The 19076-nt window shown below is 48.1% G+C and overlaps 1 protein-coding gene across 8 annotated transcripts in view; it reads left to right on the top strand.

Annotated features, from left to right (window-relative positions):
• GFRA1 (GDNF family receptor alpha 1) overlaps positions 1–19076 on the top strand; it is a 220242-nt gene that overhangs the window by 152836 nt on the left and 48330 nt on the right. The gene's annotated exons all lie outside the window — the stretch shown is intronic.

The following is a 19076-nucleotide window of genomic DNA, read 5'->3' as shown; positions in this document are numbered from 1 at the left end:
AGGGATTGAGCAGAGTCCAGCCTTGGGGTGAACTTTGAATGCCTGGGTCTGTTCTGGACTATTCTGTGGCTATGAAGAGGTCACCCTCCCACTTAGCTGATCTCCCAGATCTCAGCCTCCATCAGAAATTTGATAAGCCTGGACCATGTTGTTAAAAATATTCACTTCCTTTTGCTTTTTGGCCATTTCTGAATTTACTTTGATATCTGAAGGAGTCCATGAATACACTTTCTGTGTTTAAAAAACAAAAAACTGGCTGGGCGTGGTGGCTCACGCCTGAAATCTCAGCATTTTGGGAGGCTGAGATGGGTGGATCACCTGAGGTCAGGAGTTTGAGACCAGCCTGGCCAACATGGCGAAACCCTGTCCCTAGTAAAAATACAAAAAATTAGCCAGGCGTGGTGGCAGGCGCCTGTAATCCCAGCTACTTGGGAGGCTGAGACAGGAGAATCACTTGAGCCTGGGAGGTGGAGGTTGCAGTGAGGCAAGATGGCACCATTGTACTCCTGCCTGGGGGACAAGAGCGAAAATCTGTCTCAAAAGAAAAAAAAGAAAAACCACAGGCCTGGCACAGTGGCTTACACCTGTAATCCCAACGGTTTGGGAGGCTGAGGCAGGCAGATTGCTCGAGGTCAGGAGTTCGAGATCAGCCTGGCCCACATGCTGAAACCCTGCCTCTACCAAAAACACAAAAGCTAGCCAGGCGTGGTAGTACATGCCTTTGGTCCCAGCTACTCAGGAGGCTGAGGTAGGAGAATTTTTTGAACCTGGGAAGTGAAGGATGCAGTGAGCAGAGATCATGCCACTGCCCTGCAGCCTGGGTGAAAGAGTAGGACCTTGTCTCAAAACAAACAAATCAACAAACACAAACCACAAACACAGCAGTATAGATGTAGGTAGAGTGAAAAGAGAAAGTTACCCTTCACTCTGCTCCCATTCACCCCCAAGCTTCAGGCAGTCACTGTTAACCATTCCGTGTGTGTCCTCCCAGAACTTAGTGTTGAATTCAGTTGCTGATTGAAGTAAGTAGATTTGGGGTATCATATTGAAAAACAACTGTACTTTGTCCCCAGGTAGAAGCCCTCAATATATGCTAAGCCAGTGGACAAGCAGATGGGAGTATGACCATGTACTTGTTTCCTATTAGTTCCCCATTTCTAAAAAGCCAAGAGCAGGAAAAAAAAAAAAGTCTGCGGTGTTGAAGATTCTGAGTTTCTGTTCAACTTAAGTTTTATTCCGGTAGAATGGGAACCCACTCTTTCCTTAAACCAGCTGTAATAATGACCAAAGAAAATTGTAAGTCCTCGTTATCTGTATAACCCTCTCATGCTGAAGACTTTCTGGGAGTAATGTTTCTCCTCCTTTCTAAAACAAGTTGGAAGCAAGTGACCTGCTCTATGAGGAAGGACTCGGATGACCAAGCATCTTATGAACTGAGTTTGCATCTTGGGAAGAAACAGGCGTTCCAGCAGCATAATACAAGGACGCTTCCTCACTTCCAAGCCCCTGGTTCATTAAGGCACTCTAGCTGTGGGCTAGAAGCAGGGATAGGTGTGCTAGAAGGGTCCTGAGAAAGAGGCAGATCCTCAGCAAGCCAGGAACCTGGGGAAGCCAATCAGTTAGGGTGTTGAAGCACCTTCTGCTGAAGATGAATAAAATGAATGCAGCCAAGAAGCTGCAGGGAGCTTTGCTCGGGGTCCAGGGATGGGATGGAGCAGAGATCCTGAAGATCTCTGGATGTGAAACCCCAATTCCTGGGGCCCCTTTAGTCTCTGAGCAGAAGGGATCCCCCTTCTGGGAGCAGGACTGGATTTCTAGGGTCTTACTTGGCTTAATGCTAGACAGCTCCTCTGTGTCTCTATAATAAGATGGGATCTTGTCCACTGATGGTTCCAAGCCAGGAGACCTGGGCTTTCGGTCCTGCCTCAAGATGGGAAGCTGTATAGGGCAGAAATGGAGCTGTGGATGAGTATTCCATCTATGGAATGATGGCTGGGAGGTGGGAGAGGTGGTGGTGATGGAGCTTTTCCTTCCTCTTCTCCCAGGTTTATCTTACACAAGATGGCCAGAGAAGGTCTGGAACCTCCCCTACACATATTGAGAAAGCCCATATTGAGCAGATAATTTGCATTCTCTGGCTTGTTCTTCTAAAAAGAGATAATCATTTGAGGGTTGGTGAGAATTCATTAGATCAAATTGCTTTCCTGCTAAGCTGTAGTGAGAATAGCTGGGAGTTGAGAACTTAGAGGGCTCTAGAGGAGGCGATAGGAGGAACCTGCAGATAACAGGATGGTTTAGGTGCCGTCTGGGGCCTCAGACTGAGGAAGGAACAAGTTCCAGGAACTGTTTGTGACATCCATGATAGCAGGGAGTGGACTCAGCTGACAGCACAGAAATGTACAACAGGAAGCAGACGGCCCTTGTCTGTGTATTGACTTTGCCTGATCTTCCTGGAGTGGACAGCAGCCACCATGCACTGGGGTGAAGGATCCCTAGGCTGGATGGTGGGACTAGAGGCGTGTTTGTGCTGCTGCCACATTTCTGGCTCTGGGAGAAACTCAGAGGCTATTTAGGAATCCAGATCTAGACTGTCCTGGGGCCCTACCCAGTGAAATTTGTCTCAGTGTGATTGATGGGTTTTATACACTGTCTTGAGCCTTTCCTGGGAAGCTGAATCCATGACTTCCCTGGTGTTACCCATTGTCAAGTGATTTAGCCCATAATTTCTTTCTAGAGCCTGGATTTATTACTCATGATTACCCCCTCCCTGTCGGAGGTGCTAAATGTAATTTGTGCTGCTAGGTTGGCTAGCAGTGTTTGCTTCCATCACATTTTATTACTCTTGCCTTTAATTTTATGCCTTTTATCCCATCCCTTCTCAATCCATCTGTGTGAGGCCATTGCTGTTCTACCCAGAGTAGCAGCTGGTACTAGCTGGAGCTGGGGGTTCTTTGGGTCTCACATTATAGTTGCTATAACCCTAACCCCACCACAGATGTGATGACTTGAGGTCTCATTTGAATAGCCCCAAAGGGAAGGGATGGCAAGAGGGAAACTTGCTTCCTAAAAACCATATTCTTGGAAAGCTCACACTTTCAAATGCTCCATTTACATCTTAACATCAGCAACCATCAAAGAGCTGTTCAAGCTCATTAAAAGCTCCCTGAATTTAATATTTTCCAACTGAGGGCCTACAGGTTTCCTTCCCCAGGGTCCAACAGTGCCTCTGCACAGAACCCGTGTCTCTTCCGCCTTATGCCTTCAAACAGATGAGAAGCAACATTAGCTTTTCTGTTTGACTTTGTTTTCCTTTTTCCTTTTCCCTTTTAGGGAAGCTGACCGATTCCTTTCCCCTCGAGGTAGTTGGGGAGAGTCAGAGCCTGACTGTTTGGGCCTCCAAGCTTGTCTACAGAAAAGCAAATGCAGAGGTATTATTAGAAGGGTGAGATGGAATTTCAAAGCCTCAGTCTTCCCCCCAAGCAATGTCTCCCCTGCCAGGTTTCCTCTGGTTGCTTTTCTTAGTGCCTGGAAAGATATCAGGACTGGTTTGTCCGAATGGAAGCATAACCTTTTGTTCCTGATGCAAATCTGTATAATTTAAACTTATATCTTCCCTCCTGTCTAAACACTGGCTCGGGTACCACAAATAAGTTCCTATCACTTTATTGTAATTAATCGCTCAAGTACCTCAGCTATTCTTCATTACCAGGCAGTCCAGCGCCTTCCTCCTGGGCAAGTTCCCTCATGTTTTCATCGAAGAACCACAGAGGTAGACTCCAAAATCCCTTCTGCTTCCAGTGTCAAGCAAAGAGGGAACCCAAGTCGGCTAAGCAGCCCGCTTGCCTGTGCCTTTAGCTGCTGCCACATGGTGTCGCTGTTGAGAAAAAACTCAGGGTATGCTTGGTGGTTTAGTGGCCTTTTCCTTCTGGGGCATTCAGCATGTGCGGCAGAGCTGCTGCATCCTTGGGCGCCTGAGTGACAACACCTAGTTTATACTCACGTATGCAGCCATTGTTTCCGAAGCATGACATTTTGCTCTGGGGAGCTACGTTCTAAGGGGTTCCAATCAGAGCCAGCCCTCCACCTTGAACACCAGTAGCCCAGGCTCTACGTTTTCTGGCAGTGTGTTACTAGGTAGAATTGAATGCTTCTCTTTTTTCTTTTGTTTAATTATTATTTTTTAGAGACAGAGTCTCATTCTGTTACCCAGGCTGGAGTACAGTATTGCAGTCGAGGCTCTCTGTAGCCTCTAACTCCTGAGCTCTAGTAATCCCCTCATCTCAGCCTCCCATGTAGCTGGGACTACAGGTGCATGCTACCATGCCTGGCTAATTTATTTTAATTAATTAATTAATTTTAGAGACAGGGTCTTGCTATGTTGCCCAGGCTGCTCTTGGGCTCCTGGCCTGGAGTGATCCTACTGCCTCAGTCTTCTGAGTAGCTGGAAATTGAATGTTACATTTGCATTCCTATCGCCAACAGTGCTGGGTTAAGGGTATCTCCCTCCTTTTAGAAAGATTCTGATAATGCTGAACCTCAAAAGGAAATGGGTCAGGGGCTCTATGTCCTCGGTCCCCAAAGTTCTCTTGACCCTGCTGGAGATACGATACACTTGTTCTTCCTGGTGTCCAACTCTCTGTCCCCATAGTCTTCAAGAGTGGTGGCTTTGACGAAATCACCATATATGGTTTTCCCATTCCCCAGGGATCGAGGACCCTGTAATTGTATCCTGGATGCCTAGGGGATTTTTAGCAGAACCAAGAAGGCCTTCCTTGGCATAACTCCAGGAGAACAGCACATGCAATTTCCCAAATTCTGCCCTCACCAGCACTGCATTTGCCACACTGGGGTTGACCCCGTGACACTTAGAGGAAATGTAATGTTGTTAGTTGGTTGATCAGGGCAACTGGGGAAATGTGTCATAAAACCATGCAGTGAATTTCTGCTCCCATAATTTATTTGGTCTGACAGTGTTAGTGCACCTTTAAAAGGTGAGAAATGTGTTTCATTTGCCTGGAATGAGAACCCCGTTTCACAATAAACTGTGGATCTTAGAGATCAAGGACATCCTCTACTGTTTGGGCTTAAATTCCTGAGTCAAATACTGGATCCCACATCACTGTATCCAGGCTTGCCTTGACATGCAGCAAGCGCAGGAGAAAATGGCTCAGAGGATAATTAATGCCTAAAACTAGATGGGTAGATTAATTTGGCACTTAATTTTATTTTACGCTGATTCATTCACAAATGGAAATCAGCAATTAGACAATGCAAACTTTTGAACCGTGGAAAGAAAGGTTTGGGAATATGAGAAAATACAAGTAAAACATTTTCCAGTTCATTTGAGCAGTTTTCATTTCAAATGATTACATGGGTGTCTCTAGCAATGCGTTCGGAGTGCCGAATGGCGCGTTTTTAATATGCCCCACCTACACAAGCCACCCGCCACCCTGTCTGCTCTGGGGGCTGCTGGACTCCTATGTGCCTGCAGCAGATTCATCAAGACCCTGAGAGAAGAGCAAGCAGGTTCTCTGACATCTGCTACTGCCCGCCCTCGTGCTCCTTGACTCCATCCTGTGGGGAGGGGCACCTTCCTGCTGGCTCTTCCAGCCTGCCCCTTCTGCCTGCACCACCTCCTGATGTGTGGCCCTTGACCTCCACTCAGCAGTGGCAGAGCTCTATCAACTCGGGCTCTCAGAGGTAACCTGAGCCCTGGACCAGACAGGAGCCAGCTATGACCTGCCCCATCTCGCCTTCTATCTCATTCCTTATCTCTCTGTTGGCAGAGGTGGGTGTGAAGCCATTTGTCTGCCCCTGCTGGAGCCTGTCCCTGTCTAGTTTTACTCCCTGTTCTCCCTCTCTCCAGCCAGTCCCCTCCCTGCATCTGCCCAAGCTCAGGGTCTCTGCTTCATTTTCCTTGCTATGTCTTCCTTCACCTGCCCAAGTCCTCCCAATCACTTTTTCCACTCTTGGCTCAGAGAGAGAAAGAAGCAGGGACTCCTTGTCTTTGCATTTGCATATTGTGTTGATCATTGGATCTGTGTGGACAGATGGACTCTTGGCACCAGACCATCTTTTATCATCTTTGACTGTGAATGCGGATGGAAAAGGAATGGAATGGAATCCACCCAGGAGGCCCAAACAGAGGGCCCGTATTTCTTTGGGGAAGGGGTGTCACAGCAGAGGGCCTCAGGAGCCATGTTCAGATCAGGCCTTGGTGGCCAAGGAGTGGGGAAGGGGATACAGTGGTTGAGGTGGGAAGAAGGGGCCTTGGGGACTGTCATGGCGGCAGAGGGAGAAAACTCAGTGCCATAGAAAGGCGAGCTACTGGGGCCTCCTGTGTCAGAGGGGTGCTGGATTTTATCTATCAAAGGTTTAGGAGAGCATCAGAAAACTCCCAGGTGGGAGCAACATGGAGGGAGGGTTGGAGTGGTAGATATAGCGGCTGGAATCAAGTTAGGAAGCTCCTGCAGTTGACCCCATGAGAAGTGATGAGCACAGAGGCCCACATGAACAGGACAGGAATATGGGAGACCCGCTGGACACTGTGGAGGTACTGACTAAATCTTTACTGAATGAATACATTTAAAACATGACTAGATCTCAGAGAAGGGGCTGGGATATAGGGGTCGGGTTACAATCGTCCGCATAGAGGTTGTCGTAAAAGATGCTTGGTAAGATTTGTTCTCTAGAGAAAGTGGGTGAAATGAGAAATCGGCCAAAGTCTGAACCTTGGGAGCACCAGGTGTATGGTGGGGGTGTCTGAAGGGGACTTAGAAGTTGGAGAGTTGGAGAACCCAGCAAAGGACCTTGAAAAGCCAAAGGGGAACAGAGTCTTAAGAAGAAAAGGGAGATGGTCATTGGTGTTGATCACTCAGAGAGCACAGGAGAACTCAGGGAAACAATTCAGTACACAGGAAGTATATCCTTCCATCTGTTTCTCCACCCATTTCTCTCTCCTTCCATTTATCCATTCAGTTTTCCATTCATCCATCTGTCCATCCATCATCCATCTGTCCATACCTTCATTCCTCTCTCCATCAATCTATACCTACTTCCATCCCCCCATCCCACCATCTATCCACCCATTCATCTATCCACTCATCCATTTATCTATCCATCCACCCACCCACCCATCCATCTCTCCCTCCCTCGCTCCACCCATCCATCCATCTGGCCGGCACTTACTGTGCTAGGAATAACAACCTGATATCTCAGCTACAGTGCAGAAAGGAAGGCAAGCACACACAGTCACGACAGCATGGTGTGACAGTCTCTGGCAGGAAGGGACAAAGTGCTGAGAACAGCCAGCTGAGTGTGGCTGTTAGCAAGGCTTCTTGGAGAAGCCGCCATCTGAGCTGGACTAGCCAATGACTGGCATGGAAGAGAGTCACAAGGCAAAGGCCCAGAGCTGTGGGTTTGAGGAAGGCACAGGAAGTAAAAAAAATAAAACAACAACAACAACAATGCATTCACTAGGTGCTGCTGCTGATCAGCACTGAGGTACACACCTCACAAACGTGATCTCTCATCAACCCAGCCACCCTGCACGGGGGTGATCAGTGGAGTGGCCAGCCCAAGGGTCACCCCGCTCCCACACAGAGGACGTAGGAATCAGCGCAGTCTTCCTAGCTCCGAAACCTGGTGTCTGTCACTATTTCCAGATGACTGTCTTTCATGATGGGAATACAATGTTCTTACACTGTTCGGCCTTTACTACCTTTAGTTCCAGACAGCCAGAATGATAATTCTGGCCAGCCTCTGAATCCAGACACTCTTTATGGCTCAGTAACTAAGACAGCATCCGTGTTAAAGGCAGTTTTTAAAGAGAGGTAGAACATCATGTCCATAAGAGCCTCTTAGCGTCATTTAAAAAATAAAAGCTGCTCAGGTAATACAAGCTCATTAGGTTCTTTATCTAATTTCCTTTTGAACACTCATTGCTTATTATAGAGTGGTTTCTCTGTGACAGCTTACTGATTTCAAAAGAGTCGTTTCTACAAATAGGAAAAAAATACCCCTCCAGACCACTCTGGCTTTACTATTAATATTGTTAGCTCAATTATTTGGTCCAGGCACATTTATTGGGCACAATCCGCTGGACAGTGAGGGTCCCGCATGTGTGGGTGGTACACCCCTTCCCAGGCATGCACACTCACCTGGTTTGGATTCCTTAACTCCCTGCTGAACTGTCACTGGCCGTCAGTGTCCTCAACCCTAGCCTACCTGAAGGCAGTGGACGTCTGGCACCTGGCTGTGTCTCAGAGCAAATGAATTCTTTGCTATCACAGAGCAACAACCAGCTCTAAATAATCCATGGTGTCACCAGTTTGGGGTCATCCAGGTGTTTCAGCTTCCTGCCTTCTCCCTGGCTTGTGGCCATTACGTGAATCATCAGGAAACCCTCCATTTTATGGATTGCATCTTGAGAGTACGGTGCTGCGCCTGTAGTCCCAACTACTCCAGAGGCTGAGGTAGGTAGGAGATTAGATTGAACCTGGGAGGCAGAGGTTGCAGTGAGCCGAGATCGTACCATTGCCCTCCAGCCTGGGCAACAAGAGCGAAACTCCATCTCAAAAAAGAAAGAGAGAGAGTGCAGTGCTGGTGAAAGGGGTGGTGGACACAAGACCTCTGGATCTTTACCAGACCTGAAGAAGAGGAGGTGGGCGGGGGGACTCAAAGGGGGTCTATGGGTCCGTGGACTTCAGACCGCCTTGTTCAACTGCAGGTGGCGGAGGGAGACCTCCGCTGATCCCCTCTACTGCTCTGTGCAGCTTGTCTCTCTTCAAAGAGGACCCTTCTGCTCTGCCCACCAGCCACCTCCTGCTAGCACTCATGAAGTTCACAGGCATACTACACCAGCTGCAGGCCCCTCAAGCCCAGGCCCAACCTAACCCAGCCAGATTTCATGATCCTTTTTTTTCTAATTCCCAGGGAAGGGGGTGTTTCCATTTCCTATAGCTCTGTTTTCAAAGGTGTTTCATCCACGGAGCAACAAATTGGGGTGCAAAAGAATGGGGAGAAGGAAGATGTCAGTAGCCTGTGACCCAGAGCAGTCTCATCTTTGCATGGGGAAATCTGCCCCCTTAGTTACAGGCTGACTGTATTTAAGGAGAGGAGCATGTCCTGTGTTTAATTAACATTCAGTGACTTAAGGAGGGCTCCGTGGAGGGCAGGGCTGGGCTGGGCAGTGCGACACCAGAGCACCTCCTCCCGTGCATGGGCTCATCTCACCCCGGGAGCCTGACCCTGGGAACCTGCCAGCACCCTCTTCCATGCTGCTAGGAGGGTCCTCTGGCAGTCACCTCTTCCCCTGGCCTCCCCACCTGCCAGGCCAGTGTGGGCCTGGGTGTCAGAGCCAGGCTTAGAATCCTGCTCCACCCAGGGAGACTCCAGACTCCCCCACACCCATCCCAGGCATTACCACAAGTGAGGATCCTGCAGTCACATTGCCATTTACATTTCTACAGGGCATTTCCAACTCAGTGAATGGGAAATTGCTCGTCATTTCCAAAGGCAATTAATTATGCAGAAAATTTTGCATCCAAGAAAAACAAGAATTTAAAAGAACCATCAATGTGAAAAAGTACCATGCCATGCTAGAGTCTTGGGATTTTTTTCCCTTCCCCAGTAGTTGTCAGCGTAAGCGTTTGTGAGTTAGGCGGACCTGGGCTTGCGTTGCGATTTTGTTAGTTCTGTGACACCAGCTGCTGGAGGCCTCAGTTTCCCATCCATAAATGGAGATAATGACTCCATCTTCATAGGGCTGCGGTGAGGACTAAATGAGATATTTTTGTGCAAGTACATCAGCATGTGCCTGCCATCTAACCCAGAAAACTCTCAATAAATATGTCCTCCTTTCTCTTTCACTTTTCCCCACAAGTTTTTATCAGGGAGGACAAAGCTTAAGATTCTAAATGTGATATCCCCCAGAACAGACAGATCTTTGAAGTAGAACTTGTGAGCTGGTGTGTTGGTATGTGTCTGTAGTGTCAGCTGCTCAGGAGGCTGAGGTGGGAGGATCACGTGTGTCCAGGAGTTCAAGTCCAGCCTGGACTACATGGCAAGACCCTGTCCCTAAAAATAATAATAATAATAATAATAATAATAATAATAATTAAAGTAGGATTTATGAGCGGGCAGATTCCCATTACTCTACACGTCTCTGCACCCACAGCACTAAACGTCATGTGGAAATGCCACATGGCTAAGCTTGATAATCACCCTCTTTCAGCCTTTGTACCATTAGGGAAAACGGGGGGGTGGAGGCGGAGGCAGACGGAGTCTAGAGGTGTTTGGAGCATGTGTCATCTCAAGAACATTTCTGCCCAGAATATACAATTATTGGCACACAAAGATACACAGTAAGATGTGAGCAGAGCTGGCCCTGAGACTACTGGGCACAGAGTGGGGAGATTCACTATTGTCTGGACTGAATAGGCAGTGGGAGCCCTCTGGCAGCCTCTTGGCCACGTGCTTCTTCTGTGACCTGGAGTAACTGTGAATCAGGGGCTCTCAGAGGTGCTTGTGTCTGAGTCAGTGATGTGAGGGATCCAGCAAAGGGCAGCCACTGACTCAGTGAGACTGAATCTGAAGCCCCCTCCCTCTGGCTGTTTCCATGTTGTGAATCACCCCATCTTCCCCTTAGGAAGCAAAGCCACAACTGGGGGCAGAGTGGCTTGTCCTACAGGACTCAGGAGCTCAGAATGTGCAGAGCTGGGGACATGGTTATAGGAACGAGTGGATGGCGGTGACGGTGGTGCGGGTGATGACGAGATGAGCAACACATACTTGACATTTACTTTGTGCCAGGCCCTGGGCTGAGCTCTTTGCAGCAACCTTGGAAGTGGGAGCTGTTATCCTCCCTGTCGCTGGATGAGGAGGTGAGATCTTGAACAACTTCCACATCACCCAAGTGGTGCTGCTGGAACCAAAGGCAATTAATTATGCTGCAGGTGCAGCCCCTCTCTGCTGCCCCGCTCCACAGTCAAGGAACCCAGAGGGTCTGTGGGGCTGCGGAGCTCGTGTTGCCGAATGCTGCACTGCCCATTTCTGTACACAATGCGCCTGTCTTGTCAACCACCCACAGAACTCCCAGAGACACCCAGGGAGAGTGGAACTGGATACTGGGGGTGACTTGACTTGTACTTCTTATTTATTTTAAAACAAAAATTTTAAAATAAGGGACCTTTGGGTCTTGTCAAAATAGGGCTTAAGTGCTCCTTGGCAAACATAGTTCATTTATCATTAAAACAGCGGTTTTCAAACTTTTTGGTTTCTGGAATCCTTTACACCCTTAGAAAATTACTGAGGATCTCAACAGGCTTTTGTTTATGTGGGCTAAATCTATAGGTACTTACCACAGTGGATTGAAGGTGAAAAGCAGTTTACATATTTATTACTTCATTTAAAAATAACATCAAGCAGCTCATTACATGTTACCATAAATAACAGAACATGCTTTTATTAACAATCATTATATTCTCCAAAAAAAAAATTAGGAAAAAGTGTGGCATTGTTTTTACATTTTTACAAATTTAGCATCTAGCTGGAAGGCGGCTGGGAGAGATCGAAAGAGAGAGAAAAAGGTCACTAAGGTCTGAGTATGCTAGGAAAACAGTTTTGGTCTCACTGACCCCTTACAAGGTTCCCTGAGACTTCCGGGATCCCTGGACCTCTCTTTGAGAACTGCTGTGCTAGATGGACCAGAGTACTCTTGGGCTGGAAGACTTGTGTGTGCACCAGGGCTCCTGTGGTCTCCCTGAACCAGCACAGTCTGGGGTGTGTGCCTGCTTTGTGCCCAGCTCCGTTAGCCACAGTGGGTCAGGACGCCGAGGCTGTGAGATGTCTGCCCCAGCCAAGCGCTAGAGCCCCTCCAGGTGGAAACGGGTTGAGTAATTAGAGAACCTTGCAGCATCTAGCATCAGCTGTGCAGTCGCTTCGGGGCTGCTTGGCAGGCTGGAGCACTGAGCCCAGCTTGGTTTCTTGCTCTGAGAGATGCCCTCCTGACAGCTCCTTTGTAGATGGTTCCTCTCTTGTCTAGCATGCCGAAAGATTTCACCTTCATATTCAGCTTGATCAGGCAGAACTCTGAGCTGCTGTATAAAAACCTTTGTGTCCAGAAGGGCTCAGTGGAACTTTTCTCTTACCAAGTAGGGGTTTGGGGAGAATGCCACAGGTCAGCCTCTGGTGCTTAGAATGCTGGCTGGTGCCTTGATGTGGGCCATCTCAGGGGCAGCCCCCCTCTGCTCTTTCTGATACATAATCATTTGCCACAGGGACAACTAAATGATGACAATGACAGTATCCCTGGGCTAACCCTTAGACTTGGAAAAGCCGGGAACCTGGAAGTTTCAGGTGCCGGGGAGCAGCCAGCAGTTGGAATTCCTATTGGAGAGTTTGCTGGCTTCATCTAACAGCTTGGAGAGAGAATGCCGCCTCTCCAAGAATGTTCACTCCAGCAAAGGAGCTTGACACTGTCCCAGGAAACCTTTCCATAGAAATAAGGCAAAAGCGAATGCAGATACAGCTCTTTCACACTAAAAAATTCAAGTGAAACATGTTTAGTTACAAATGCGGTATTACGGCTTGAGAACATTTGCTTTTTGCCTATTGGACCGGCTGGTGTTTTGTCATTGCCGGAGATTGGTTTGTTCACTGGTTCAGTTGGACCAGATTTCCAGGTGCTTTGTAGGGCCCCGAAGGCCAGAGATGAGGGAGGTGCCTGTGCCCACAGAGTGCACATGCAGGGACAGTCACCGGTGCTGTGCCAGCCCAGCCTCATGGGGAAGGATGGGCTCAGGGACTTCTCAGAGGCGCCTTTGCTCTGGGGCTGTGGATCTCCAGCTTTTGCCTATGTTGGGATTTGTTTTCTTTTCATGAGGTCTAGGGTAAGGCCTGAGAATTTGCATTTCTAAAGCATTCCCAGAGCTGCTGCTGCTGCTGGCCTGGGTTCACCATTCCATGCTGCCTTAGAGAATGTTGGCTAGGTGATCTAGGCTGATGGCTTCATCCTGCTCTCAAATGGGTCTGCAAAGCTGAAAATGAGGAGTAGGCACCAGATGGGAGTAGGCTTAGGAGAGGACACAGGAGAGGGAGCCCCTGCTGTGGCTGGGTATGGGCTGGCAGCCCAGGTCGGGTATGGGGCACAGAGGGCACATCGTAGCCCAGGAAGTCAGAGCTGTGGGTGGGGACAACACATGGAAAGTTTCCAAGCTGCATCAAGGTTGGGCTCTATTTGGAAGGCTGTGGGGACCACTGGAAGGGCTCTATTGCCTGCTGGTAGTTCCTCAGACACGAAGGATACTAAGACAAGCTGATGGTGTCTCTATTAGTCACTGCCTGGGCTGGCCCCACTGCAGTTGGGGCCTTGCCCTCACTGCACATGAAGAAGTAGACAGTCTGTTGTCTCTAGGTTGACCTTGGCCTCGGATTGGAATCTATTTGGCTGGGTTCTACCTGAAAATGCAAAGCAAAACAGAAGGTTTGAAGGTAATGAAATCCTTCTAAAATGGCCTTTGGAGCAGTCTTTGGTCTGGGCTATTCGAATAAGGAAGCTGCCATGTTTGCTCCACTCTTCTTGTCATTTTTGCATGTAGAAGCACCCTTGGTTGTCAGGAGGGAACGTGGGAGGGACAGGGTCTATCCTCAGTACCTGCAGTGGAGCCAGGATGCAGATGACTCAAGCAAACACACACGTGTGTTCAAGATGCAAAAGCGCTGTGATTCGATGAACCAAGCTTGCTATGAACCCTTGCCTGTACAAGTACATGGTACATCTCACCCCTCAGTTCACAGATGGGTCATAGGCAAGGGCAGGTGGTGGATGCAGGTGGTAGGAGGTCGGATTCCATATCCTAAAGGGACTGCACCTCCTTCATCTTTGTTCCTGTCCCACCACGGCCGCCACCTTTTACACAGCATCTTACATTGTGGGTGCTTAGTGATCACAGTCATTGAACGGTTGGTTGCCTTTCGAACCCTGGGCCAGGCATGCACTAGGTGCCAGGTTACAAAGTTGAAGATGAACAGTCTCTGTCCTGGGTTCCTGCATGCTGAGGTATTTTATGAGTCCATCCTGGAAGCCTTGGGCTGAGGACTGTCTCTAGGTGGCTCCCCAGTATTCCCAGGCTTAGAGAAAGCCAGAAGGGGTGTGTTCTGGTGTACAAGAGATGCCACCAAATACTCCCTGTGCATGGGATTTTATTACCAACCCATAAATGAGAGTGTCCTCTCCTACTGGTGGGCAGGAACCCTGACGTCAGACCAAACCCCAGCTGCCCTGCAGGCATGTTTCTTCTCTCTGCACCTCAGTCTCCCTGCATACAAAACACAGACACTACCAGCACCTCTTCCACAGGCAGTGGTGAGGATTAAAGCCCGTAGCCCGGTGCCTGGCACAGAGTTCAGTGCTCAGTGAAATTCCTTGTCATCGTGGGCAGCAGAGGGTACTGAGCTCAGATGCATCCAGAACTTAGCTGAAGTCTCGTCCCCCTGCCAGGTCAGCTTCCCAGGCTGAGGATTCCAAAGTCCGCCTGATTCCTCTGCTCTTGTCCCCTCCTGGGAAGGAGGCGACACCTGCTGCATCCCTGCCTCTCAGGGCTGTGGTTGGAGAGAGGCAGCAGGCACAGGAAGCACCTTGAGTGTGGTAACAGCAATATTCACAGGTAGCACTTCACTGAGCACTGAACTCTGTGCCAGACACTGGAATACGGGCTCTAATCCTCACCTCTGCCCGTGAAGGAGATACTGGTAGTGTCTGTGTTTTATATGGGGGGAGACTGAGATACAGAGACACTCCTGCAGGGCAGTTGGGATTTGATCTGACATTTGGTGCTCGTGCCCACCAGCTCTGGGAAGGTTCTGCATGTATGTCTGCTATTCCAGGGCAGATGCCCGCGATGGTGGTCCAGGCCAGCCCCTCCTGGGTCACTCTGTCTCCAGCCTCAGCAGTGGTCCCTGTGGTGAAGGAGGGCTGCTTGGGGATGTGGGTTTCTCCCCATGGGCCCAGGGACCCTACTTCCCAGTGTGTGGGGAAGACTGTTGTGTCCTCACTTCTTGACTTCTGGGTGCCGTCTGGGAAACACAGCCCGGGGAAGGGGTACCCAGAGAGGCAAGGCCTAGGCCCGGATGATTTCCCCACACAGCTGTGTCACAGGACTGCATTTGAGCCCTACTGAACAGTAACAACAGATACTATTTTTTATGTTTTTAAACTACAAGCGCTATTAACCAAAAAGAATGCCCCCTAATTCTGTCATTCTTTTATTGAACCTAGTAAAGATCACATATCCACTAAATCAGATTTGGGCTTCTGCAGCACACAATTCACATTAAAATGGCAGCCAAAGTCCGAGAATTAAAATGAAAAGAGGGAACATTAATTCTTGTTCAGTGCTGTGAGGGTGCGTATGAGCTCAAGAAGCTGCGGCTTCTTTCCAAAACCTGGCTCTGCCTCTTGCCTGCTCCATAACTTTGAGCTGGTTGTGGACCTCTCTGGGACCTCCTGTCCTCAACTGTAAAATAAGGCAAACCTGGCGAGTACGGTCACTGCACAAAAATGACACAGGTTTTAAAGCACCGAGCACAGTGACAGGTTCTATGTCAATGTAGTTGGAGCGTTTAGAGTTGGGCTGCTGTTTGTCCTCATCTGTACCTGTTAATGGTGCTGAACCTTCAGCACCAAGTGTCCGTGATGAGTGTTGATCTGTAGGTGATTGGAGCCTTAGTCTGTGGCAGTCAGATTCGTTCATTCATTAACTCATTCATTCAACGTTATTTAAAGGATATCCGCTCTGTGCCGGGCATAATTCTAGGTGCTCTCCTTCTCTGCCTGGTGTAAGCAAGACCATCAGCAATGTGAAGATACAGAATAGAAGGTGATGGACATGAGGTGTGGGCAGCAAGGCTGAAGCTGGCACCCTGCTCTGGGCGCGGAGCCAGTGAGAGGACTTGGTTGGGGGGCTCTGGGAGACCTTTGGGATCACTGTGAATGGGTCCAAATAAGCCTTGGGACCACTCGGCTGGGAGGAGGTGTGAAGGGGCCAATGTATTAGAAAATGGCTTATGTGGACTCTGGAAATCAGCTTCTTTGCCCTAAAGAAATAAAAAAGGGAGAAATGTTAAATGCAGCACTAAGAGCTTTAGGGAAAATGTAGAAAATGGGGTTGGGGTCGAGGTGCTGTTGACAAGAGGATGCTAAGCGTGAGAATGGGTTACTAATAGGAGTTATGGAATTTCCCAAAAGGGGGGAATTATCATCTGGTGGCAATGGAGTGATTTATTCATTTGACGTCTAATGCCACCATTCCCTGTCTCCTGAGTAACAGTGATACTCTCAATGCCCTATCTAGGAAGGAAGATATTAGGAACTAGTTGTTTGCTAAGCTCAAAATCTCTGTTGACCTTAAAACAACTTGCCTGAAAGAAAAATGACCTAGTGTATATTTACTATTGAATATAATTTTCCTTGGGACGTCTGCAAGCCTATTAAAGATTAATAGGGAATCTCATTTTAATGTGTTTCTGTTTAAAGCGAACTTGTGCAAGTGTAGGTTGTTAGCCTTTCAGAAAGCCATTCGCCTCCCCCTTCCCCACCCCCTCCCAGGGCTCTCAGAAACTAGGCTCCTTTAAGGAGTGGAAGGTAAATTAATATTCTGCGGAGTAGAACTTGGGACATATGTACACAGAGATATTTAGCTCTTGTCTTTTGGGGACTGGAGAAAGTGGGGGGGGATTCACAAATTATTCAAATCAAGAGAACCCATGCCATTTTAATTTTGCATATTCTGGGAACTTCCAAAGAAGCAAAGTTTAACTGAAGAAGCCCAGGTAGCATTAGGGATAATTTCCATAATTTACCTGTGTTTTTTCCTAAGCTCATTAGAGTTCAGTTCCTCTGACTATAAACATCAAGATGCTACGATGCCTACCTCAACACTTCCTCCTAAGGGTACAGACAGCACCTCCTTAAATGAACACAGGCTTGATGCCTCAATTGCCAGACCAGTAGAGGGTCCACAGGTAGTGGCCTGTAGAATTGCTTAGACCTGTTTAGGGAGTATGATTTCATTGGTCTATAAAACGCATTGGGCTACTTGAGGATGTTTGAAGACTCACAGGAGAAATCTCTCTTTAGTCTTAATGGTGGGAATAAAGCTGATATTCATCATGACTTTCCTAAAAAAAGTGGATCAATATCCTTAGGACAAAGCATTTCATATGCCAAGTTATTTGATGAATTCTAAGGGCATTCATCCAGCATGGTCATCTCTCCCTAGGATTTCATAAGGTCTCAGGGTCAGTGTGGACCCCCTGAGCTGATCCAGAGAAGAAGAGAAGACACCAGCTGTGATGAGGTACTGTTCATCTAGGAATCAGGAATAGATGTCAACAGGTGCTAAGGTGCCAGGTACATTTAACCCTACCAGGAACATTTTGAGGGACTTATTATCACTCAACCTGAGTGTATTAGGTGTGTTAGGCCATTCTTGCATTGCTATAAAGAGACCTGGAGGCTGAGTAATTTATAAAGAAAATGGGTTTAATTGGCTCATGGTTCTACAGGCTGTACAGGAAGCGTGGTGCTGGCATTTGCTCAGCTTCTACAGAGGCCTCAGGAACCTTATATCCATGGCAGTAGACAAAGGGAGTGCCAGCGTCTCACATGGCAAGAACTAGAGCAAGAGACACAGTGGATGAAGAGGTGCCACACACTTTTAAATAACTGATCTCCCGAGAACACTATTACAAGGACAGTACCAAGCCATGAGGGATCTGCCTCTGTGACCCAGACACCTCCCACCAGGCCCCATCTCCAACACTGGGAGTTCTATCTCAACGTGAGATTTGGAGGGGACGTCCAACCTATGTCAAGTAGTGAAAGATGGAAGACAGGAATGAGAGAATTCCTTTGAGAGTCCAAAAGTATTCCTCATGCAGACATGACACATGGTCAGAGCAGAAGCAAGAGAAAGTAGAGGGAGTTGCCACACACTTGTACAGGATCAGGTCTCACAAGAACCTACTCACTATCCAAGAGGATGGTACTAAACCATTCATAAGAAGTCCACCCCCGGGATCCAATCACCTCCCACCAGGCCCCACCTCCAACACTGGGGATCACGTTTCAGCGTGAGATTTGGGTGGGGACACACATCCAAACTATATCACTAGGCTTCAGAGAAGTTAAGATACTTGCCCAGAATGTCATGGCTAGTAAGCCATTGAGCTGAAATTTAAGTCCTAGTGCATCTTGAAGTTCTGTATGAAAAACCCCTACCGTATACTGCTTTTTAGTAGTCTTTTAGTTTTCTATTGGTTCTGTAACAAATTACCACAAACTTCAAACAACACACATTTATTCTCTTTCTGATCTATAGGGTCAGAAGTCTGCCACGGCTCTCACTGGGCTGAAATCAAGGTGTCATCAGGGCTGAGTTCTTTCTGGAGGCTGCAGGGGAGGATCCATTTCTTTCTTTCCCCACGCAGGCTTGTGGCCCCTTCCTCCATTTTCAGAACCAGCAAGGGCCAGTGGAGTCTCACATGACATCACAATGACACCCTCACCTGCCTCCCTGTTCCACTTTTTTAAAGACTCTTGTGATTCTACTGGTCCTACCGGGAAAATCCAGGACACTCTCGCTACCTCAAGATCCATGACCATAATTACATCTGCAAAGGCCATTTTGCCATGAACAGTAATGGTCTCAGGTTTCAGGAATTCAGGTCCAGATGCCTTTGAGAGCCTACCCAAAGGTAGGCATTCTGCCTGCCACAGTAATTTTTCTTCTGAGCATCTATCTTGTTTTTAATTTGGGGGATATCCTGAACTAATTGTGGAACTAGTTATGAATATCTTAACCCCCTTCCCAGTGGTTGCTGGAAATCTCCAAGCCAAATACATAGTTTTCATCTAGCCAGGGACATGTGTACATTTTGTACTAGCTGAACTACTGCCTCTATCTTACCTTTCTGTGGCCCCCATTTCTCTCACTAATTTTTATATTTATTCTGCCAAATCACAGCTACGTCTGAATGCACTTCAAAATTCCTTCTGAAGATAGGGTGTGCGTAAA

This window comes from Macaca mulatta, chromosome 9, assembly GCF_049350105.2.
Source record: "Macaca mulatta isolate MMU2019108-1 chromosome 9, T2T-MMU8v2.0, whole genome shotgun sequence".
Taxonomy (NCBI): domain Eukaryota; kingdom Metazoa; phylum Chordata; class Mammalia; order Primates; family Cercopithecidae; genus Macaca; species Macaca mulatta.
The sequence above is the reverse complement of the archived record's forward strand: the minus strand, read 5'-3'. Positions and strand labels throughout refer to the sequence as shown.